We start from the raw sequence: 26,109 nt of genomic DNA on the forward strand, positions 1-26,109 counted from the left end.
GGTGGGCAGAGGTGGGTGATACGGGTAATGATCATGCCCTATAAATCAGTATCCCAAATTATGATTCCTAGCTTTTAGATACTCCCACCACTTCATGCTCCAAGTTAAAACTATATAAACTGCCTTTGATAAGGATTACAATTCTGGACCTTAATATTTTCATTGAATTCTATCTCCATAAGAACACAAGCCTCCAAAATGGAGTGTAACTTGATTTGTTTTTAGCATTTACTGGTTTCCAGACACTGTATTGAAGACTCTACTGAATAATTTCACTTACTTCTTTCAATAATAAGGGAAAAATATGATTTTTAAAAATTTTAATTTTGAGAAATTAGGACTAAAATCATTAGTAATTGCCTAATGTTACCAGTGATTCAATAGCAAGCCCTGTCTGTCTGAGGTCAAATCTATGGTTATCCCTTCCCTGGCCCCTAATTCAGTACTATTTCTGCTGTATAGAGTGAATAAGGAAAGTAAAAGTAGACCTTGGTAAACATTCTTAGTTGTATGGGAATTTCAGAACATATGCTATAGTGGTGAATATTTTAAGATTTTAGAACAAAGTCAGTGGCATTGATGGCTATTTATTTAGCAAATAATGCTTCCTTTGAGATCCGCACACACATACTACAGTGTGTCTTTGGAAAGCAAAGAATATGGATCTAAAGGATTAAGACAATCAACTTTCAGATATTCCCCTGAGAGAAAACTCTTGAGCAGACAGCAACTCATACATGGAATGTAATTGAGTTGTCACAGATTGGGAAGTATGCTCAGAAGTGCTTGGGCTGGGTATTCATGGGGTTTATACTCTAGTTATCATGCCGGTGTTGGAAGCAACGGCAAGATTCAGTTCTAGGTAGATCCCGCCCGGAATCTTGGGTGCTATCACAGAGGCAGACCAAGTAGAGCTTGTGAGGGCTCTGTGTATATGCAAATAAGGAGACAAGATAGGCTCAAAAAGAAAACAGAATAAAGATCTCCATTCTCTTCTAGAACAGGCCCAGGCACTCCCTCAAAGACTCCTGGAGTTATGGTTCAGAGGACAGAGTGTTTTGTGGGGAGAAAGGTAGAGACTAGAACAAGGTTCAGATATGTTGTTCGATTTTCAGAAAATATATGCCCAATTGAGTTAAAATCTGGGTGTTAGTATTAAAAAAAACTTTTATTAGCAGAGTGGTTTTTTTTTTTTTTTTGGAGTAAATGTATAGGTACTTTTCATTAATCAGATTATGGTGTAGCCAGAATAAATATACGCTCAGTATGTTTCTGTACCTTGTATATACATTTTACATTAAGCACACTGTAGAACATTTCTTGTTTACTTGTCTTCATACTCACTACAATGTGAGCTCCTTGAGGGCAGTGTTTATGATTCCTTCTTACTTGTAGCCCTTATGTCCTTCATACATGGATTCTCTCAGCATGTAATTGTTGCGTTACTGACAAGAAACTGAGACAAAGTGAGATTCTAACTAACTTACATTGGGTAGCAAGTAAGTGGCAAAAATAAAATTAAAGTAAAGCCTGTGACCTCTGGGTTCTTCTAATGGCCAGAACTCTCCTAATAATCTGCAGTAATGTCTGGAAATGGCCAGACATCACTGAGAACTTCTAGAGTTCCTTGAGGCATCTAGCATTACCAAATGTAGAAAAATTGTGTTATATTCTACATAGTTTTGTTTTGATACAAAGCCCATAACTTCCTGTGTGCATGCTTAAGTTATCCTTGGTTTTGTGTTTTGAGTGGATTTGCTCATTGGATTTTATTTTTCCTGGATTATTCCTTTTTTATTAACTGTGTTTTTCAGTCTCTGATCTATCCCACTGTGCCCCCAGTTCATTAATGGCAATGTCACACAATAAATAAGCCCCAATCTGCTGGCCCATTTTTGTTGACCTAATGGGGTGGTTCATCAGTACTGTTGAATTTTCCTTAATATTCACAACTGTATCTGATGAAGCCAGATATGCTAAATTGTCCATTTCCCCAGGCAGAATCAATCGTGCTACTATTATAGCCTCTGATTTCGTAGCTCTATCAAAGTGCTTTCCAAGTCATATTGTAAAATATCAGAAAATAAGAGCTACGATTCCAATACTGGAATATAGGTATACCTTGGAGATATAATGGGTTTGATTCCGGACTACCACAATAAAGCAAATAACCCAATAAAACAAGTCAAATGAATTTTTGGTTTCCTATTGCCTATAAAAGTCATGTTTATACTATAACATAGTCTATTAAGTATGTTATGGCATTATGTAAAAAAAAAGTATATACCTTAATTTAAAAGTACTATATTGCTAAAAAATGCTAACCATCATGTGAACTTTCAGTAAGTCATAATTTTTTGACTGGTCTTCAAGTCTTGCCTTGGTACTGACGGCAGCTGACTGATCATAGTTGTGGTTACTAAAGATTGAAGTGGCCGTGACAATTTCTTAAAACAATAAAGTTTGTCGTGTGGATTGGCTTTTCCCTTCATAAATGATTTGTCTGTAGCATGCAGTGCTGCTTGATAACATTTTACTCACAGTAGAACTTCCCAATTAGAGTCAATCCTTTCAAACCCTGCCACTGTTTTGTCAACTAAGTTTATGTTATATTCTAAATTCTTTATTTTCCCTTCAACAATCTTAATAGCATCTTCACCAAAAGTAGTTTCCATCTCAAGAAACCACTTTTTTGCTCATCATAAAAAGTGACCTTTCATCCATTAAAGTTTCATTATGAGATTTCAGCAATTTCCTCACATGTTCAAGCTCTACTTCTGATTTTAGTTCTGCTATCTGCAGTTACTCTCTCCACTGAGGTCTTGAACCCCTCAAAGGCATCCAAACTCCTGTTAGTATTGATATTTGATATTGATATTTTGACCTTTTCCCATGAACTTAACTGGCATCTAGAATGGTGAATCTTTTCCAGAAGTTTTCCATCTACTTCACCATCAGAGGAATCACACTCTATGGCAGCTAGACCTTACAAAATGTATTTCTTAAGTAATAAGACTTGAAAGTTGAAATCATTCTTTGATCCACGGGCTGCAGAGTGGACATTGTATTAATAGGTCTGAAATAGCATTAATTTCATGGTCCATCTCCAGCAGAGCTCCTCGGTGACCAGTTGCATTGACAATGAGCAGTAATATTTTAAGAAGAATTTTTTTCCCCCAGCATCAGGTCTCAACAGTGGGCTTAACACATTCAGTGAAAAAAAACCACCTTGTAAACAGATGTGCTATCCTCTAGACTTTATTCTTACATGTGTAGAGCGTGGCCAGAATTTGATGTAATTCTCAAGGGACCTCAGACTTTTGAATTGGTAAATGAATATTGGCCTCAACTGAAAGTCACCAGCTGCGTTAGCCCATAACGAGAGAATCAGCCTGTCCTTTGAAGATTTGAAGCCGTTGGCTTCCCTTCTCTAGCTCTGAAAATCTTAGGTGGATCTCCTCGCAGTATAGGGCTGTTTTGTGTACATTGACCGTTTGTTGTTTTGTGTAGCCATCTTCATGAACTGATTTAGCTACATCTTCTGGGTAACTTGCTGCAGCTTTGCCTCAGCACTTGCTGCTTTCGTTTACACTTCCTTGTTAGGGAGATGGCTACTTTCCTTAAACATCATGACTCAACCTCCGCTAGCTTCAGACTTTTCTTCCGCAGCTTCCTCACCTCTACAGTCTTCAGAGAACTGGAGAGAGTTAAAGTCTTGCCCTGAACTAGACCTTGGCTTGGGGGAGTGTTGTGTCTGGTTTGATGTGTCCAGACCCCTCAGACTGTCTCCATGTCACCAGTAAGGCTGTTTTGCTTTCTTATTCATCTGTTCACTGGAGTAGTGCTTTTAATTTCTTTCAAGAACTTTTCCTTTGCATTCACAACTTGGGTAACTGGTGCAAGAAGTCTAGCTTTCAGCCTTTCTTGGCTTTCGACATGCCTTCCTCACTGAGCTTAATCATTTCTAGGTTTTTTATTTTTTTATTTATTTTTATTTTTCACCATTTCTAGTTTTTGATTTAAAGTGAGAGACATGGGACTCCTCCATCCATTTAAACACTTCAAGGTCATGGTAGGGTTAGTAACTGTCCTAATTGCGATATTGTTGTGTCTCAGGGAATAGGGAGGCCCAAGGAAAGGGAGACAGAGGGATGGCCAGCTGCAGAGTAGTCAAAACAGACACAACATTTATCAATTAAGTTTTCCATAACTTGGGCATATTTTATGACATCCCAAAACAGTTAACAAAAATATCATCAAAGATCACTGATCACAGAACATCATAACACATAGTTGTGGAAAACTTTGAAATATGAGAATTACCAAAATGTGACACAGAAACCCTAAATGAGCAAGTGCTGTTGGAAAAATGGCTCAAATAGCCTTGTTGGATGCTGGGTTGCCATAGATCTTAAATTTGTAAAAAAAAAAAAACACAGTGAAGAAACACAGTGAAACAGTGAATAAGTGAAACACTTATTGCACAGTGCAGTGCAATAAATCAAAGCATGATAGAACAAGGTAGGCCTGTAGTGTCCCTTCTGTCCTGTGTGTTCCAGTCTTTTGGAAGAATATAATCATCTGCTGCCTCATCCTATTTTAGATTAACTGGCATAGAAGAGTACCCCTATAGCCATGGGTCCTCCCATCCTAATGCAACATGTATTACCCTCACTCCATAAGAAATACTCTCTCTCTTCTCTTTGTACCCTCACCATCCTGCTTCAATGGTAGAGATCTTGGCACAGCCTTCATTCATTTAATAAATATTTGTTGAATATCTTGTATAGGTAGGAAATCATAAGTTTTAAGGCTGCTTCCATCCCATGTGAATAAGCCACTTTGAGTTTTACAAATATATAAACTTTTTTAGTGGTCAGCCGACTCCTATGGAAAAAAAGGGGACAATTGGAATGCACTCTGACACCAGAGCTAGTGAAAAGAAAATAAGCACAGAATTGACATGATTGTATCAAAGAGGTCATTTCCTTCATATGGGGCAAACATTTAATTTCCAAAGAATGGTTGACAACAGCCTCCTTAACCAGTGTGAGCAACGTTTTTCCCAGTAATGGAAACATCCTATCTCAGAAATATCCTAAGAACTCTCGGCGCTATAACAACATTAGTTCCTTTTTTTTTTTTTTTTTAACACTAGTTCTTTTGAACTGACCATTTACAAAAAGAGAAGCAGGCACGGGCTCCCTGGTTGGTTATTTGCCCATGTGAATAGGAGAAGCGCACAGTGTTCATCAGCATCCATATCAAGGCCCAGGAAGAGTTGTTCCACTCAGTCACTCTGTAAGGGGAAGCAGTGTCATCGGTCTATGAAGTGAGCATTCAGGGCTTGGAAGAGAGAAGACATGAGGTCTTGGCTGCCTCTGCCTCCCATGTAGACACCATCCATGCAAGCTTTTCTGAAGAAAAATGCTGGTCCTATAGACTTTTAAGCATGTCATCCATACTCATTCCTTGGAAGACAATATTACTTAAGAAAATAAGTAATCCCAAGCACTTCTAACTAAGGAGAAGTTACTTCCTCTGCCTTCCCACCCCGAGGCATTCAGTGACTCTAACATCTACCTCCTGCCCTCTCACCATAAGAGGTGGTTTGTGTGTTTCCACTTTGTAAAGAGTTATTCAACACGTTCAAAGCATTGTAATGTTTCACATTCACTGGTCAAATGCCACCAACTGTCTACCCAAATCTGAGCCCAGGGGCCTATCATTCTTACTACTTCAGTTAGTTACTGAGCTTCTCACCCCCAAATCTACTACTTTGCTGAATACTCAGACATATCATAGAAATGATGATGGGGTAGGAGCAGAGGGATGAGTAAGGATTTTTGAAGCAAGTGAAAAAAAAAGAGACATAAAGAAGTGGGAAAACCTGTTTCTGCTGTTACAACTGTCACTCCTTCCTTTCAGTAATTGTTTTAACACAAAGGTGCCCTGGTTCTTGGTGGCAACCCTCATTTGTGACACACTGATGGCACACAGCATATCTTCTCTCCATGGTCCCATGGGCACAAAACCAGATTGCCATGCATATTGATTTTTCTCTTATCCCATCGAGACATCACAGCTGCCCCCTCACAGTGTAGGTGGAGGCGAAACCTCACTCCTGAGCAGGACAAATGTATACTCATAGCACTGCTCTTGGAACAACTCCCATTCTGCTATGAGCCTTTTCCATTTGCTCCTTCTGGGGTGGAGAAAATGAAAGCAAGGACCTCAGAGGACCTTAGACAAGTCTGAAGAATAAAAAATAAAACAGCTGGGTTAAAACCAGCTCAATAAATTTTCTACATTTTGCACACTTCTCTGAAACTGGCTCTGGAAGATGCTGAGAAAGGAAATTGAATCTGGCTTGAGATTTAAGGAGGCAGATGTATCTGAATGTAAGTGGTAAATCACTGTGGTCTTCTTTATGAGGTGATTAAATTATCTGACTGATAGTTACATAATTAGTGTTCTAACACATTGGGCCTGGGATTTGTGGTTACATGCTTGGCACACATGTGATCTGATGTCTCTGCTCACAACTGGCTGCACATTGTGATTTCTCTGTCTGTATTTGAAGATCAAAATCAGAAGCACAGGCAGGAACTATGGCAACCAGTAGCACTTATTGGACAAATGTTTCAATGTTTTGAGGGCTTCTAAATCTTGGACCTTGGTTCAAGTGATGCTGAGCCTTACCTTAGACCACAGGTCAAATACTCAGAAATTATTGTTTGGGTACTTTTACTCTGATTAATGGGGATCGTGAGAGCTAATTCTTTTCACTCTCCTCCCATGAGAAGTCCATAAGCATACCCACCAAAAAGATTATTCATCTATTCAAACACAACTCTCATGGCTCATCTGGGCTTTTCATCTGTTCATAAATCAGTGGCCTCACACATAAGTGAGTACCTGGTGGGTTTCAAGGACAGTTTTCCTGTCTTTTCTCCACTCACTATTTCACTGTATACTTTACACGTGTTCATACACAGAGGCACACAGACTCAGTCTTAGGCTGTGGGTAAATGAAATCTCTAAAGTAATAAACTCTACTTTTAATTCCAAGGCTTAGCCTCCAAAGACTCCGGAAGGAATTAATGCAAATTTACACTGATAGATACCAGGTTCTTACATGAGAATTATTTTCATTTAAAAAGGCACTTTGATTAAAATCAGATGAAGAAAAAATGTGGCAGAGAAGATAAAAGTTGTCTCTTTTCCAGTTTTGTAGGAAACATTCAGTTCAAGAGAGCTGTAAGTAAGTCACATGTCTAGATTTGATTTATGTCATTTTCATAAAATATGTTGGCTTGTAAAAATTATGAGACATCTTTGATGTTGAAGTATTTAATTTTTCCTTGACTTTATTTCCTTTAAATTAATCTTGACCAAAGAAAATACTTGAACATATCTTGATTTTGCCTCAAATTTTAAAAGCAATTCAGTTTAAGATTTATGTGAATGTATGTTCTGAAATGTCTTCTGAAATTCAATAAAATCCCTTGTAGGGATGGTTCTAGAGGCCATGCTTTTAAATTTTGGTGTTACAGTCTCTTGAAGTTTTTCTAATTCCAGTTACCATCTAGAACAGTGCTTTTGTTCCTCACTCCCCATCCCCTCTTTTCTCTTCAAGTTCCTGCAATTATTGAATCAAGGAAGGATAATGGAGGAAAAAATATGTTCCATGTAGTGCTACATCAAACTGCTCTTTAGGGGAATTTTGCCAAATATAAGTTAAGGTATTTGGGGGAGATAAAGGATTTTACTCATTTGTTCAGAGGTTTCTTTATCATTCTCCAGATTTTTGCTCAACTATTTGTGAATGTTTAAGAAAACTAGCATAGGGACACCTGGGTGGCTCAGCGGTTTAGCACCTGCCTTCAGCCCAGGGCGTGATCCTGGCATCCCGGGATCAAGTCCCACATCGGGCTCCCTGCATGGAGCCTGCTTCTCCCTCTGCCTGTGTCTCTGCCTCTCTCTGTGTGTCTCTCATGAATAAATAAATAAAATCTTTAAGAAAAAAACAAAGACTAGTATAGAGTATATTCCCAGAGTTAGCAAAGACTTACAGGCTTAACTACAAAAGAACCATGGGGATTTTCTTAATAAAACACAATATTCAAGCATTAGGATCATGAGATTAAAAACAAAAACACTGGAATGTCTTAGAATCATGACTTGAGGTCAACTAATATTCGATAAAGGAGGAAAGACTATCCATTGGAAGAAAGACAGTCTCTTCAATAAATGGTGCTGGGAAAATTGGACATCCACATGCAGAAGAATGAAACTAGACCACTCTCTTTCACCATACACAAAGATAAACTCAAAATGGATGAAAGATCTAAATGTGAGACAAGATTCCATCAAAATCCTAGAGAAGAACACAGGCAACACCCTTTTTGAACTCGGCCACAGTAACTTCTTGCAAGATACATCCACGAAGGCAAAAGAAACAAAAGCAAAAATGAACTATTGGGACTTCATCAAGATAAGAAGCTTTTGCACAGCAAAGGATACAGTCAACAAAACTCAAAGACAACCTGCAGAATGGGAGAAGATATTTGCAAATGACATATCAGATAAAGGGCTAGTTTCCAAGATCTATAAAGAACTTATTAAACTCAACACCAAAGAAACAAACAATCCAAATAATGAAATGGGCAAAAGACATGAAGAGAAATCTCACAGAGGAAGACATAGACATGGCCAACATGCATATGAGAAAATGCTCTGCATCACTTGCCATCAGGGAAATACAAATCAAAACCACAATGAGATACTACCTCACACCACACCGGTGAGAATGGGGAAAATTAACAAGGCAGGAAACAACAAATGTTGGAGAGGATGCGGAGAAAAGGGAACCCTCTTACACTGTTGGTGGGAATGTGAACTGGTGCAGCCACTCTGGAAAACTGTGTGGAGGTTCCTCAAAGAGTTAAAAATAGATCTGCCCTACGACCCAGCAATTGCACTATTGGGGATTTACCCCAAAGATACAGATGCAGTGAAACGCCGGGACACCTGCACCCCGATGTTTATAGCAGCAATGGCCACGATAGCCAAACTGTGGAAGGAGCCTCGGTGTCCATCGAAAGATGAATGGATAAAGAAGATGTGGTTTATGTATACAATGGAATATTACTCAGCTATTAGAAATGACAAATACCCACCATTTGCTTCAACGTGGATGGAACTGGAGGGTATTATGCTGAGTGAAGTAAGTCAGTCAGAGAAGGACAAACATTATATGTTCTCATTCATTTGGGGAATATAAATAATAGTGAAAGGGAATATAAGGGAAGGGAGAAGAAATGAGTGGGAAATATCAGAAAGGGAGACAGAACATAAAGACTCCTAACTCTGGGAAACGAACTAGGGGTGGTAGAAGGGGAGGAGGGCGGGGGGTGGGAGTGATTGGGTGACGGGCACTGGGGGTTATTCTGTATGTTAGTAAATTGAACACCAATAAAAAATTTAAAAAAAAAAGAAAATTAAAAAAAAAAAAAGAATCATGACTTGACCTTAAGACTGTAGGCTTTCCCTTTGCCAGAATGGGACTTGTTCATGTTTTTTATCCAGACACTCTGGTGTAAAAACATAATTTAAAAAAGAATGGTTAACCTGGTGGGGGTGAAAAAGCTAAGATGAAAATGTTTGGTGCTAGGTTTTTGTTCACCGTTCACTGTTTATTTTAAAATTCATGGAAGCTCTAAATCCTGTCATAATCTATAAATAATTCTAGTAAAGAATGCCAAAGGTAGAAATGAATTTCTCTCCATGGGACCTGGATGACATTTGATCTCCTTAAATATACAATGACTTCACACCTCTTTCAAAGGTGTCCCTAGTCCTGTTCAACTTTTGCAGCTGCATCTCAAAATAACCAATAAAATATCTAAATGCATTTATTTAATCTTTATTTTCAAATATATTGAATATCATAATCAAAAAATAAATGTAAAAAAAATAAATGTAATAGCTAATATTGGTTTGCTACTTACTGTGTATAATGCATTGAGTTTTATTATTTCACTTAACACTCACACCACTAAAGACCTAGGTTTTATGATTTTTCTCATTTTACCGAGGAACCTGAAGGATGGAGGTAATTTATCCAAAGCCACAGAGCTAGCAAAGAACAATCAAATATCTGACCCATATAGTCTAACTCACAACTAGACACACACCAAACATAAACACAGGGACAAATACTGACATTTTAGTACATTTAGAGAAAAATTTCATTTTGTTGGATCATTACTATTATTGCTTCTCAGATTAGACCAGAAAAAATTTTCTGAATTTATAATCTTATTCAGAAGTCTTAACTAGAGTATACTATGCTAAGCGAAATAACTCAGAGAAAGATAAATACCATATTATTTCACTCACATGTAGAATTTAAGAAACAAAACAGATGAACATAGGGGAAGAGAAGGGAAAGTAAAATAAGATAAAAACCGAGAAAGAGACAAACCATAAGAGACTCTTAACCATAAGGAACAAACTGAGAGTTGCTAGAGGGGAGAAAAGTGGGGTGATGGGCATGAAGGAAGGCACGTGATGTAATGAGCACTGGGTGTTATATGCAACTGATGAATCACTAAATTCTACCCCTGAAACCAATAATACACTAGATGTTCACTGACTTGAATTTAAATTTTAAAAAGGTCTGAAAGGCATTAAGCTACCATGAAAATGACTTCTCTGAGTTGGTTTCCCATCTTCCTACCAATCTTCTGCTACTTTGAGATGAACTCAAACCTAACTTCTTGACAGGATAGGAAGGAACAAGAGTTTTGTAAATAGATGGTTAGAATTCATGAGTGTTTACCAATGACTCTGAAAGGATATGTAGAAACTTGTAGCATCATGGCACAACTTGCACAAACCCCATACGAGGTCAGCTTATTTACCTACCTAGTCAATCTGTCAACTTGATGTTAATGTGGCATTACATTCAACTTGAGCTTCTGTCTCTCTTTTCTTTACAATTCCAACTTCTGATTTTGTCTACTTATTAGTGTACGAATTCTAACTAGATTCTAAGAGTAGAAAACTATGCCAAGATAATGATTCTTCCAAAGCTGGCCCTTGTTATTTACTTTTGCCACAATGTTCCTCATCTTTTTTTTTTTTAAAGATTTTATTTATTTATTCATGATACAGAGAGAGAGAGAGAGAGAGGCAGAGACACAGGCAGAGGGAGAAGCAGTCTCCGTGCAGGGAGCCCAATGTGGGACTCGATCCTGGGACTCCAGGATCACGCCCTGGGCCAAAGGCAGGCGCTAAACCACTGAGCCACCCAGGGATCCCCCACAATGTTCCTCATCTTATGCCAGTGAGGAAGTGGATAAATCAGAACTGACTTCTCTACTAAAATTAGTTCTCAGAAAAGTATCATGTAATTGGATGTAACTTCCGCAAGTCTCATACTCTTAATACCTTTTTAGGCTCTGTATACAACTGACTAGAAGTTAGCAAGCAGTCAACTTTTGTTATAAAATCTGGATATGGCAGGTGTTTGAAATGTTGCTAATACTTTCATCCAGTGATTTCAAATGTGCACTGTTTTTACATAATATTGTTAAGGCATTCACAGCAGCCTATTTAGAACAGCTTTCTCCTCACTTATATGGCCAGCTATTCAATCACATTTGTACAGATTCCATTCTATGTCACATCTTGGTAGCACGTGGAACTCCAAACTCATTTAGCCCCAAAGGTACCTAGATTAGTCATAATTATATATTTAACCTGGGGGTGGGAGCAGTCAACCCATCTTATAGAATACAACAGTACAACAGAAATGCAGTCTTTAGAAACTTCTCCTGGCTATGACTTCTTCAATGACCTTGGAAGAGTTACTTAACTCTTAAACTGTTAAATCTATGAATTTACTTAGAGTAATCGAATAATGACTATAAAAATGGATTGTTCTGATTTGTATTCCAGTGTTCACAGCAGCATTATTCACTGTAGCCATTTGGAAACATCCCAGTGTTTATCAGCAAATGAATGGATTAACAATATATGGCATATACAAACAATGAAATATTATTCAACCATAAAAATGAATAAGGTTTTGATACATGGTACAACATGGAAGAATCTTGAAAACATGATGTTAAGTAAAATAACCCAGGAACAAAACGACAAATGTTGTTGTTCAATTCCAATTATATGAAATATCTAGTTTACGCAAATTCGTAGATACAGAAAGTAGATTAGAAAAATTATATGAAATTCCATTTATATGAAATTCCAGTTACATGAAATATCTAGTTTAGGTGAATTCATAGAGACAGAAAGTAGATTAGAAGTTACCAGGAGCTATGGGGTGAGGAGAACAGGGAGTTGATGCTTAATGTGTTAAAATATTCTGTTTGGGATAATTTTACTTTTTTTAAAGATTTTATTTATTCATGAGAGAGAGAGAGAGAGAGAGGCAGAGACACAGGCAGAGGGAGAAGCAGGTTCCATGCAGGGAGCCCAATGTGGGACTTGATCCTGGGTCTCCAGGATCAGGCCCTTGGCTGAAGGCAGGTGCTAAACCGCTGAGCCAACAACGTGTCCCTGTTTGGGATAATTTTAGAGTTTTGGAAATCTATAGTGGTGATGATTGTACAACATTGTGAATGCAATTAATGCCACTAATCTGTACACTAAAAAGCGCCCCTATAGCAAATTTTGTTATACATTTTGTCATAATTTAAAAAAATTAACATTTAATGCCATATACCAAAACTCATTGTTCACTTTATTTTCTATCTTATCTTTTTTAGGATTTTATTTTTTTATTCATGAGAGACACAGAGAGAGAGAGAGAGGCAGAGACACAGTCAGAGGGAGAAGCAGGCTCCACGCAGGGAGCCCGACACAGGACTCAATCCTGGGTCTCCAGGATTGCGCCCTGGGCTGACGGCACCACTAAACCACTGAGCCACCCAGGCTGCTCCTCATTGTTCACTTTAAATGAGTGAATTGTATGGTATATAAATTATATCTCATTAAAGCTGTTAAAGACAAAACATAGATTGTTATAAGGTACAGGTGGACATCCGTAACTAAAAGGGTAAGGGGATGGAAAGACTTGGAGCCACTTGGATAGGTCAATGTGGTAAATAAATGCAAGTTAGCACTGTTAGCTGTGCTCCCTTAAATTGTTCAGGTTTGCTTCTCTTTCCTTGCTGGTCTGCTTTCTAATTTTGAGCATTTTCATTCTTCCATATAGATGGGTCCATTCTGAGAAAACAGAACTGAAGGACCTTAAACCAACCACTCTGTTAAGCTCTTGGTACCATATGTGTCACATGTTACTGAGTTGAGGAACTGACTTGATACTGACCCCCTCCTCTTCCTATGGATTATGATAGTGCTTAGCTGGGGATAATATTGCTGAAATTTGCCCGCCTTTCCCATTCATTGCTCAGACATCACTTTAGATCATAGACAGGGTTGACCATCACATCAGAACTTTGACAGTAGTAATTATTAGACTATTCTTAGACCTTTCCATTTCCCCCCTAACTGAAATGCCCCTAGATAATTTACAACCTAAGAGCTTTAGTTATTTACTTTTCACTAGAGAAGGAAAAATTCTAGAGCTATTCAATCTAATCCCATATTTCACAAATTTGGACTCAGATTTGATTCTATATCCCCAGTTCTTCAGTAATCCATTGCTATTTCTAAGTAAATCACATCTCTTGACATTCCCCTTGGTTATAATATTGCTATACTTTGTAGCTACAATAATATTATCTTAATATTCATCATAATGCAATTTTTAGTATATTTGTCAGTCTCCCTCAATAATCTATGAACTTCAGAATGGCAGGAACCATGTGCCATTTTTATCTTCTCACTTCAACCAGAGTGCCTGGCCTATAGTTATGCACAAAAAAGTTTACTTACGTGAATCAATGAATAAAAAAATGAATCCGTAATAAATACCATTGAAAGAGCAAAGTAAATAAAATAATCCTTTACTGATGAAAAAAAAACAAAAGACATCTCAGTGAAAAAGTGCCCAGTTTTGTGACTAGTAAGATATTCAATGGGCCAGTCATCAATCCCCTATGTAGATATGTAGCCACAAATTCCCTTTCCTCACTGGTTGTGTGTGTGTGTGTATACAGTCCAAGAGTTGCAGCCTTGTTTTTTTTTTTTTTATCAGAATTCATGTATTGTGTAGCTAAATCACAACTCTATAATACATTGGAAAGGGACTAAATGAGACGTGCCAAATAGTTTAAATGTAAAAATAGAAAACAGTGTCTGAAAGGTCAGTTAGATTGGAATATAATCTTAGTAATAAAGTAAAATGTTTTCAATCTGACATCATAGGACAGGTTGGGCTGTAGCAGATCTATTCACATGGGTTCTGAATGACAATCAAAAGATATTCTTTGGGGCTACCATGATTTCATGTTTCTTTGATCTGATCCTAAGAAAAGTGAGGTCGTTCTGAGGATCAATGTCACGTACTGTGCTCTTGGCTTTCATTATCAGCTGATGAAGAAGACCTGCATATTGAACCGTTGTTGAGTTGTCCAACGTTCGAATAAGGATGCCTTCTGCATTTACAACCATAGTTCCAATGACCCCTTATGGCTCCGGATCCTCTTTAGGGTTTCCTCCACCTCTGCCATCGTGCAGACAGCTGGACTCTCGGCTCAGTCCGGTGCCAACGCTACCTGGGAAGTCCGCCGAGTTGCAGCCTTGTTAAAGAAGAGTAAAGCATTGTCTTTCAAAATAAGCATAATTTCCTGCTAATGTCATAACAGAAATGTATCAGAGTCTGGCTAATTACATTTTTATAGTTACCCAGAACATTTTTCAAGTTCCAAAGTGCTCCGTTTACTCACTTACACTTGTCCTTAACTGATATGTCATTAAATATACACCAGGAGGGGACAAATGCAGAACTCAGTGGTTCAGCATTAGGATGCAATTGAATGGTATTAATGGTAAGATCCTGTCATTCTTTTCTAAGAAATTACGTTGAATGAAATATGCACTTCAGATTTTTGACCCACTCAATTCCAGTAGAAAATCTGTGTAAGTTTGGGCACCTGAGTGGCTCAGTGATTAAGCATCTGCCTTAGGCTCAGGGCATGATCCTGGGATCCAGGATCAAGTCCCACATCGGGCTCCCCAGGGGGAGCCTGCTTCTTCCTCTGCCTGCGTCTCTGCCTCTCTCTCTCTCTTTGTGTATCTCATGAATAAATAAAATCTTAAAAAAAAAGAAAATCTGTATAAGTTATTTAACCTGATATCTGTACACTCACTAAAGCCAATAGCTGAAATGCATACAGAGGCTGAAAAGCATATGAATGAACCAAATCCGAGATGTATTTATGGAATGATAAATTATCCACATTAAATTTAGATAGCAGAAGGGAAGTCTCTCGGGCATCTACAGATTTTCGATTTCATATGAGCATTTGTGTTTGATTCTGATGTCTGGCTGTTCCATTTAAGGTAACTATTTTTACATTGTGGCATTTTCCTTGCATTATTTTTGTTCTAAAGTCTTGAATAGAGCTGCTGGGCACTATTAAAAGCTTTTAATTTTAACTCCTGAATGGATAAAACAATACAAAGAACAGTGTTGTCTTCATACAATAATCATGTAGATTTAACTCTAAATGTTACATTTTGTTCACTGATTCTTTCATGATGGATTTATTAAATATTTATGGAGATTTTTCTATGAGTCAGACACCATGCCAGACATAGGTTTTCCCTAAAAGAACTGAGAGTTTAGTGGTGGGAGATGAACAGCAAGCAGACACTTCCATTATTTGATGAGCCAAGATGGAGATAATCACAGAGGGTATGGGAATATTGAGAATGAACACCTAACTCGTCCTGTGGATAATGGATGTCATCTCTAGGAAGAGGTGACAAGTAGGAACCAGAAGCAGAGAAGAAAATGAGAACATTCTGGATAAAGGGCAGGATATGAAAAGCCCAGAGACATAAGCAAACCACCCACTATGGCAGAGTGCTGAGCTTAGGGACACTTAGGAGAATTTTAGCTTTAAAACATTAGTTAACCACCAACTGATATTGACTATGCTTGGACACTTTCTTCCCCACATCACCAGAATCAACCTGCCTTTTCAGGTTTGTCCAGAGAGTTAATTAGAAGCCATTCTTGTGATTTTACTTATTTATTTTTAAAAAGGCTATTTATTTATTCATTCATGAGAGACCTAGGGAGAGAGGCAGAGATGTAGGCAGAGGGAGAAGCAGGCTCTCTGCAGTGAGCCCAACATGGGATTCAATCCCGGGATCATGATCTGAGCCAAAGGCAGACACTCCATCACGGATCCACTCAGGCATCCCCATTCTTCTGATTTTAGACCTGGGTCTAATATGAGTTTGTGACACCATTACCTAATCACTCTAGCTTGATTATTCCATTCTGGGTGAATAGCCAAGCAAGTAGAGTCCAATAATATGGAACAAAGAACCATTTTCAATGTAACAAATCTATTTTACTTTATACTTTAAAAAGTGTGCTTACTTCATTAACTCATTTTCCCTCCCAGCCATCTCGTGTGTTAGGTATTATAATATCCACTATAAAAAGTGAGGGAAGATGACCATTTGTAACAGCATGGATGGATCTAGAGGACACAATGCTAAGTGAAATAAGTCAGAGAGAGACAAATGGCATTTGATTTCACTCATCTTTCGATGCAGAGCCAGGTGGAGAAGGACAAAGAGAAGTCTGTGCAGCAAATAAAAGACATCTAGTACCTTTCCTTTTGTAAAATGATTTTTAATTTTTCTTGCAAAAGTTTTATGTGCTCACTGCTTTTAGAAACCTAACAACACTAGAGAAGTATAAAAAATAAGATAAAAAGTTGACCCCCACACACACCCCACCTGATCCTCCACACTCTCCCCCTAAATTCAGTCTCCAGGTGGCAGGAGACACAAGTGTGTATATTTGTGGAAGGAACAAAGATTAGGTGTAAAAAAAACTCATCATACGTCTGAGCTCTTTTTAAATTCTTTTCTTGATGCAAAGTGTACATGAATGCTACTATTTCTGCCCGGAATTCTTTTCCTTTCATTGTTCTTAAAGTCTGCTCACCTCTCAAGTCTCATCTTAGATATCACTTCTTCACCAAAGTTAAACCTACTTACTGATATAAATTAGATACCCAGGCTATTGCCCCTTCTTTTCTTTTTTTTTAGCATCTGGCATTTTTCCTGTATAGCATTTACCATAATCAGTGAAGAAGCTTTTATTTGTGTGCTTAACTGATTAATGCATGTATGTTTATCTCTCCAGTGGTTTCTAAGCTTAGGGAGGCCAGATAGCCTCCCTGTCCCTAGCCCCTACTACAGTGATTGGCACAAAGTAGAAATTAAATGATTATGTGTCCATGTGTGCACCCTGACTTAACATTTCAAATCTACAGAAAAAGCTCAAAATTCAGCGCAGGGAATTTCATCAGTGTTTAACATATAGCCACATGTGTGCGCACTCTCTCTCTCCCCCTCTTTCTTACTAGCTCTCCCCTTTTCTCCTCCCCATTTTTCTCTCCTTTTCTCTTTTTCTCTCTTCTTGTCGATTTATGTTCTAAATCTTTTATTTCCAATCCAAACCATATTTTGACGTCTGAAAATGTTTAACAATACTTAACTAAGACTGAGGACTTTTCTTGCTCTCTTCCTCTCCTTCATGGTGTGTTTTGGGGAGATTGTTTATCATATAACATCCTACAATTCTCATTTCTGTTTTCTTCTTGTATTAACTTTGATTGCCATCTTCTTTTCAGTAAAAAATGTCTTCTATCTTTCTGGGTTAACAATAACAGGTGCATGTGGTGATGTGTGTGGCTTACACAATTTCTTAGCTGAAGAGAGCTTTTTCTGTTCGTCTCAGGAAGTGCTGTTTCTAAAATCAATAGTGTTTTCCTTTGTTCTGTACAGAAGGTGTATCTCCTTATTTTGTGATTATATTCTACTTTGGTAAGACTCTTAATTGTCACTGCTTTTTTTCATTCTTTATTCCAAGACTTCAAGGTTGTTTCCATCTGCAGCAGTAGTGTCTTAATAGTGTCACAAGACACTGGTCTTGTGAACTTTCAGTCTCCTTCCCTTCAGCCCACTGAGCTATCAAATCTTTGTCCTACCTCAATGTTTCCCCTTTTATGGTAGCGCTCTTTTTGTCTGGAGCTAATATTATGTGTGTTCTATCACCACAGCCCCCGCCCCCTTCCCTCTTCCTGGCAGTTTCTACCTGACTTCCAACACCAGCATGAGATCTGCAGCTGGCCCCATTGATTTGGAAACATTTCCCTACCTACAGGCAAATTGTACTTGTGGTGTTCTCTGTCTCCTACTTATGTTATAGGCATAGGTTATCCTTGATTTCGTCTGCTCTCCTTATTGGTTTTTGGAGAATGTATAGAGAAAATTGTATCTAGAAGGAAATGAGAATTTCAGCTATGTTTTTTAAAAAAAAGGTATTAATAGCCTCTTATGAAAAATATGGCGATGAAAATGTTAAGTGTCATATATTGTTTTAACTCAAATTTTTATTACTAAACTGTAAAACTCCTCGCAATATGGTTCTCCCAGCCACATTAATAACAGTATCCTACCCAATCATTTTGTTTCCAAAGCCATCAGTCAACAGAATTTCTCTATAAGAGAGGAAAGCTAATTAATGTTGTAGTAGAGACTAATAGAAGTCACCAAATATCCATTCTTCACTTCCTCCTTAGGAACAGAACCCTAAGTTTTAGTTAGGCATATCATATAACTGGTCTAAGTAAAGATTACATTTCCTAGCTTCCTTTACAGCAAAGTATGGTCTTAGGACATATACTGCTCAATGTATACAACCAAAAGTGTCATGTTATGACTTCTACAGGGATCTCTATGGGTGCACCCTTATTTATCCTTCCCCATTTCTGCTGATTGGAATACCAACATAATAGATGGAGTTCTCTTACTGTTTCTAAAATTTGCCTGCAGATAACCTAATTATATGTTTAAAGCGTTCAGGAAACATCATTTATTTATATAAATTTATTTACTTACTGAGCAACAACCAGTCCAAAAGACTATGCTAGGGAGATGAGAGAGTAAATAAAAAGATGGATAAATACAGTGGAATATTACTCAGCCATAAAAAGAATGAAATCTTGCCATTTGCAGTGATGCGGATAGAGCTAGAGTGTATTACACTAAGCAAGATAAGTCAGAAAGACAAATACCATATGATCTCACTCATATGTGGAATTTAAGAAACAAAACAAATGAGGGAAGGGAAAAAAGAAAGAGAGGCAAACCAGGAAACAGACTCTTAACTATAGAGAACAAACTAGAGGGGAGGTGGATGGGGGGGATAGGTTAAATGGGTAATGGGGATTAAGGGGGGCACTTGTGATGAGCCCTGAGGGACGTATGAAAGTGATGAATCATTAAATTCTACACCTGAAACTAGTATTACACTGTATGTTAACCAACTGGAATTTAAATGAAAACTTGTGGTAAAAAAGATGAATGAATAAATAAATAAGATATACCCTGAAGGAGTCAAAGCTAATATACTTTGATGTACTATAAGATCCTGAGTTCTCTATGATCATAAATGACAATAAGAACAAGAAGAATCGACCATATCCTTAGAAGAAGCATTAATTTTGGTTTTTATTACCTGAATATTTCAATAAACTGATCAACTTAATTATTAAAACTCATTTAGGTGAATACAGTAACTTATTTGCAAAGAACAAGCCCACTTTAGTAGAAGTTTTGTTCGTACTGGATATTCAAACAGCCTAGAATGGTCTTGGAGCAAGACTGAATACTCTCTTTCCAAAAGCCAGCTCAGTCAAATTCTTCATTCATATTGGGTGACACAGCTCTGCTCAAATTATTCACACAGGAGCTTTGCAACTGCATAAATTATTTCAAGTGGCTGATATCACAGTCTATGAAATCCCTTACCTTAAATGAATGGCCACTGTGCTTGTCTGTTATTGATAAATGGGAATGGAATATATTAGTCATAAAGAATAGACTTTCCAAGTTAAAAAATGGAAGTAAATAGGAAAAATGAACCATGAATAAATATCACCTTTTGAGAAGAGAGCTGAGGAAATATGCCAGATTTTATGAGAAACTTTTCTTCTTCACTGTTCAAAACTAGCCTTTTCAGAGTGATTCAATCATTTTTCACTCTTCAACTCATTTAAATTTCATTCTACTTCCTCAAAATATTAGTAATATAATTATACTATATTTGATATTTTTTTAAAAGGAAAGGGAATCTTTGGCCATAAAGTACCATACCATTGTTTTATACTTCATTAAGAAAAATACCATGGTGATTGTAGAAAATATGTGATGGGAAAATAATCACTGACCTTCTTAAGCAGTTCTCAGACTTAACCTCAGGGCTACTGTAGAGCTGCAGGAGAACCACCTTGAGCCTCATTCAATATTAGGGCTCTTTGTATTGTGACATTCTTTGATGCCATTTTCATGCATAGAAATAATCTATTATAATAAAAATTATGGTCAGAATAACTTCTAGACCAATAGCTAAAAGTCACACATAGATTTCTAATGAGAATCAGGGAAATCCAATGGCAAATAGATGCATGGTAAGATAATTCTGCTAGTAACTAGGGAAAACATTTCACACCCATTTGACTGACAAAGCTTAATAAATAGTTTGGCAATAATATGTTGATATTAAGAACTCTCATGCAATGCTGAACGGAATACACATTTGGGACAACCATATTGACAAGCAACTAAATCATATCTCATAGACTGAATTTGTGCATTCTTCAACCCAGGAAATCCAGTCCTAAGTTTATATTCTTGCATGTGTGTTTAAAAAGAATTGCAAAGAACTATTTATTGTAGCATTATTTTAATAGTGAAAGAAAATTGAAAACAACTGAAATATGCACTAGCAGGAAAATGAAAACGTGAAATGTGATACAGTCACATAACAAAACATTACACTGCAGACAAAATAAACAAGTTAAAAAAATAAACAAGTTAGATTTGCATATGTCGATATGGATAAATATTTTTTAAAACTTATAAATAATATGTACAAGATGGACATGGACAACAATACTATAGTTTATGAACGTATACTTATAGAATGAAGATATTTTTGAAAATGATAACCACTGAGTCTAGGAATGTATGAAGAATGCCAAAGTAAGGGGCACCTGGGTGGCTTGGAGGTTGAGCATCTGCCTTTGGCTCAGGTCATGACCCTGGAGTCCTGGGATCGAGTCCTGCATCGGGCTCCCTGCAGGGGGCCTGCTTCTCCTCTGCCTGCATCTCTGCCTCTCTCTGTGTGTCTTTCATGAATAAATAAACAAAATCTTTTTTTTTTTTTTCAAAAAAAAAAAAGATACCAAAGTGACAGAGGACAACTACACAGGGATTTTCAACTATATTTATAGTGTTATAAATCTAATATGGAGAATGAGTAAATACTTGTTATGTTATTCTCTATATTTTTTCATTTCTGACATATAATAATAATACATATTATTATAAAATATCATTATTATTTTGGGTACCATCGCATGGCAAGAAACACCATTCATATCAGAACCTTATATCCTGTGGAGGCCTGAGTTTCTAAATTGATGACCTTGCATGGGAGTTAAAGACTCCTAAGAGGGAAGGAACAAACTGTCTCCTAACTACAAACATCATCTACCAGCTCAGGCTACCCTCTAGAATTTATCCAGAAACATGATTTTGAAGCAAGTCATGAACACCACAAACTCATGTCTATGCCCTCAAACCCGAGCATTGTTTCTGTAATCAAATCCTAGGAACTTTTCCCATGCTTTTTCATTTCCTCATTTCCTTCTCCATCTTGTTCTTTTTTTTTTAATTTTTTAAAATATTTATTTATTCATTTATGATAGACATAGAGAGAGAGAGAGAGAGAGAGAGAGAGAGAGGCAGAGGAGGAGGGAGAAGCAGGCTCCATGCCGGGAGCCCAACACGGGACTCGATCCCGGGTCTCCAGGATCACGCCCTGGGCCAAAGGCAGGCGCCAAACCGCTGCGCCACCCAGGGATCCCCTCCATCTTGTTCTTGTGTCTGCTTCTCTTGTTTGAAGGAAGTAGTGGCTATGTATTATTCATTTTAAAATCTCTCTTTTCTTCTTATTCCAAGGCTAATGGTATTTTATGTGTGCTTCATTCTGAAGTTTATGTCTAATACACAGTAAAACAGTGCCCCGCTATGTAATGCAGATGCCAAATCCTACTAGGCTAGAGCAAAGTATTCCTGAAATAATGTGTGGCTTCTACCTCTGTGGGCAAAGGCAGAAAAATAGACCTGAAATGTCTGGTCATAGAGAAACTTCTATCACTGTACACTTTTCTTTTGTAAAAGTTAATGTAAAAAAAATTGGAGTCTATGGCCAATTAGACCTCATTTCAAAATATGGTGCTCTGTATGATTAATAAGCTGTGTGATCTCTAGAAAACTTTGAACAACCTGTTATTCTGATTCCTATTTCCTCATTTTAAAAAGAAGAGCAATATTTGTGAGTTTCTTATGAGAATTAAATGAGATGAAATATGTAAATGTAGGTAGAATATATTTTAAATGTCTTTTTTAAGGATTTTATTTATTTATCCATGAGAGATACAGAGAGAGAGGCAGAGACACAGGCAGAGGGAGAAGCAGGCTCCCAATGGGAAGCCCAATGTGAGACTCAAACCCAGGACCCTGGGATCAGGACCCAAGCCAAAGGCAGACACTCAACCACTGAGCCACCCAGGTGCCCCTACTTTAAAATGTCTCATGCTGTGTGCTGTGTAATCGTGGTGACCATGTTAAAATCTGATAATATAATATTAAAGTTCAACTCACTGAACATAATTCTGTAAGGAGTTAGCAAAGTCAATGTGAAATACTCTTACTGCTTTCCAGAGTTCCACTGCATCAAATGTGAGATCTGATACTCCCTGCAGATGTAGTACCTAGCCTACTACCTTGTACCTACTTAAGTACTCCACAGATGTATTATGAATATAAAGCACTGAAATAAATTATTTTATTATTATTTGTTTTCTAAAGTGCTTCTGTTAATTGCTTTACAAGCCTTGTAAGCAACCCTGCCTGAACTCATTCATTATAATTGAGCCATTGTAAAATCTGTTGGACTCCGTGTTGTTCATATTTGGTTTGTGGTCCTCCTCTCAATTCCCTTTTAGTCATTGTTCTTTGATTACATCCTTTGATGACTTCAATAATTATGTTTTAACCTTTCCTAAATTCTGTTCCTCACAATCCTTAGTCTAATGTCTGTCATTACCATCTTTAAAAAAAAAAAAAAAAGATTTTATTTATTCATGAGAGACACAGAGACAGAGAGAGAGACCTAGGCAGAGGAAGAAGCAGGCTCCCTGAGGGGAGCCCAAAGCGGGACTCGATTCCAGGATTCCGGGATCATGATCTAAGCTAAAGGTAGACAGATGCTCAACCACTGAGCCACCCAGGCATCCCATTACCATCTTATTTTATACACACATCAGTTTATCTGAAATTCCTCTGCTTCCAAAACCAAAACCATGAAAGTTTCCTTTTTAACTCAATCCACACACAAGCTATAGTTTTTATTTCTTCACTTCCTGATCTTACTGAACCTACTCCTTATCTGCAGTGTGCCTTTGATCTTGATTTCTTTCAGTTCTTCCAGACTATCACATCCATCCAAGAATTACTTATCTCCTTACTGAAACCTCGATCTCATGATCAGTCATTTCAGAATTGCTCTTGTCAGAAACATAGAATTCTTATATTCTAATTTTTTGCCATGCCAGCCTTCCACTTCCCAACTGTGGTTAAGCCCATTATTCAAATCTCCTCTGTCCCCAAATCACAAAATACATCTTGAAGGGCCTTCTCCTAAAGAAACTTCTTCAATTGAGCTACCGTTCCATTTTTTTTCTTTAAACATTAAATATTACTCAACCTCTTTCAACCTAACCTACAAATCAAGATTTCTTAAATCCTTTTTTTAAAAAACTATTTACAGGGTCGTCTGGGTGGCTCAGTCAATATGCAACTCTTGATTTTGGTTTAGGTCTTGATCTCAGGGTGGTAAGATCAAGCCACCAAGTTGGGCTCTGAGCTTAGCAGGAAGTCGGCTTGAGATTCTCTCTCTCCTTCTCCCTTTGCCCTTCCCCTCACTCACAGCATCTCTCTCTCTAAAATAAATAAATAAATAATAAACAAATAAACAAATAAATAAATAACAAAGACCTTCTACTCATCCAAACAACCTTTCCTTGATATCTTATTACAACTTGGCACTTTCTTCCTTCTTCTTGGCCCTCTTGATCCCTCCATTTCCCATTCTCCTGCTTCCTTCTGTTTAGGGAAGGCATTCTTCATACATATACTCTCTCCCTCTTCTGAAATTGCTCTAATGTGGCAATCTTATCTATCATCACAATCTCATTAACTACCTCACTACAGATGATTCCCAAGTATATAACTCCCAGTTTAGCTTCTAAGTTTCCTGCTTCCTAATGGTTCTCTCTCCACAGAGGATCTACCAGCAACAAAAAATGAGCATGCTCATATCAGATCCTGAATCCCTCTTAAAACTTATGTCTTGGGATGCCTGGGGGGCTCAGGGGTTGAGCGCCTGCCTTCAGCCCAGGGCGTGATCCTGGAGACCTAGGATCGAGTCCCACTTCGGGCTCCCTGCATGGAGCCTGCTTCTCCCTCTGCCTTGTGTCTCTGCCTTTCTCTCTGTGTCCCTCATGAATAAATAAATTAAATATTTAAAAAACAAAACAATAAAACCTCTGTCTTCCCAATTTCAATTATTGGCATCTCTAGCATGCTATTCAGATAAGCTTAGAACCTCATTCTTATCTTTCATTTCTGTACTTTTCTACCTCTCACTCCACCATTCTGTGTATTAGGTCTCTCCAATATCTGTGGAATCATCACCGTCTTTTTGGATTCTGATGCCCCATTGATCTATTATCTGGCTCTTATAATAATATGTTAACTCTTCTCCCAGCCCCTGTTGTGGCTCCTTCTCTATAATTAATCTAATCCAACTGGTGGTAAAGAGAACTTTTGATCTAAAGCATAGCTGTGATTCAGTTGCTTCCTCCACTTCAAAATCATCAGTTGTCTGTATATTACAATTTAAGTTGTTGAATATGGAATTAAAGATCCCTTATGATTAGGATTCAATTAATTTTTTCTGACCTCATGCAACTAACCACTACAGAATAATAGTTACATGCTCGGTTATGGAATTAGATAATCCTGGTTTCAGTCTTGGTTCTACTATTTCATTGTTGCCATAAATATTTATTAAGTGCCTTATAACATTCCAGAAATGATTTGGGGGCTGGAAATATACAAGTGAGCAATAATACAAGAAGCAGGAGCTCTTCCGGAACTTACTGTATTTTTCAGTAAGTATTTGTCAGGTGTCTACTATGTTCCAAGAGGGTCTACTACGACATGGTACAGGAGACATAGCTGTGAATAAAACATACACGTAAATGAATAAATAATGGATGAGTATAGAAACACAAGTATATAATATATAAATATGTATCATTATAATTAGTATCAAGATTTGATAAGATGTTCAAGGAAGGCCTGTCCTAGGAGCTGACGAGTTAAGACCTTGGAGGGAGATCAGCAAGTGTGAATACCATTGGCGAGGATGGCAAGAATGTGCTTGGACTTATTAGAGAAATAGGAAAGGACTATAAGATGGAAGAGTACCATCACCTTGGATAAGTTACTTTCTCTGAGCCTCAGTTCCTTCATCTATGAAACAGTTTTATGAATACTATACTTCAGGGTGAAATGAAATAATGCATGTGAAATGCTTAAAAAGTAGTATTAAATGCTCTGTAAATGGTAGCTCCTACCAGCTTTGATGCAACCACTCCACTAGACTTTCATTATATACCCACTCCCTAATGTCTCAGACTTTCTCCCACTCCCCTCTCCAGGGTATCTATTGCTCATGATGCTCCTTTCTTACAAAAGAAATTTCATTTTCCCTCATCTTTATCTGTT

The 26,109-nt window shown here is 37.6% G+C and overlaps 1 protein-coding gene and 1 pseudogene across 3 annotated transcripts in view; one reads left to right on the forward strand and one right to left on the reverse strand.

The window, feature by feature from the left end:
* The window catches only part of GABRB1 (gamma-aminobutyric acid type A receptor subunit beta1), a 363,737-nt gene that overhangs the window by 164,893 nt on the left and 172,735 nt on the right, over positions 1-26,109 (forward strand). The gene's annotated exons all lie outside the window — the stretch shown is intronic.
* Positions 14,368-26,109, reverse strand: part of LOC112652342 (dynein light chain roadblock-type 2-like) — a 41,949-nt pseudogene continuing 30,207 nt past the window's right edge.

This window comes from Canis lupus, chromosome 13 (assembly GCF_003254725.2).
Source record: "Canis lupus dingo isolate Sandy chromosome 13, ASM325472v2, whole genome shotgun sequence".
Classification (NCBI taxonomy): Eukaryota; Metazoa; Chordata; class Mammalia; order Carnivora; family Canidae; genus Canis; species Canis lupus.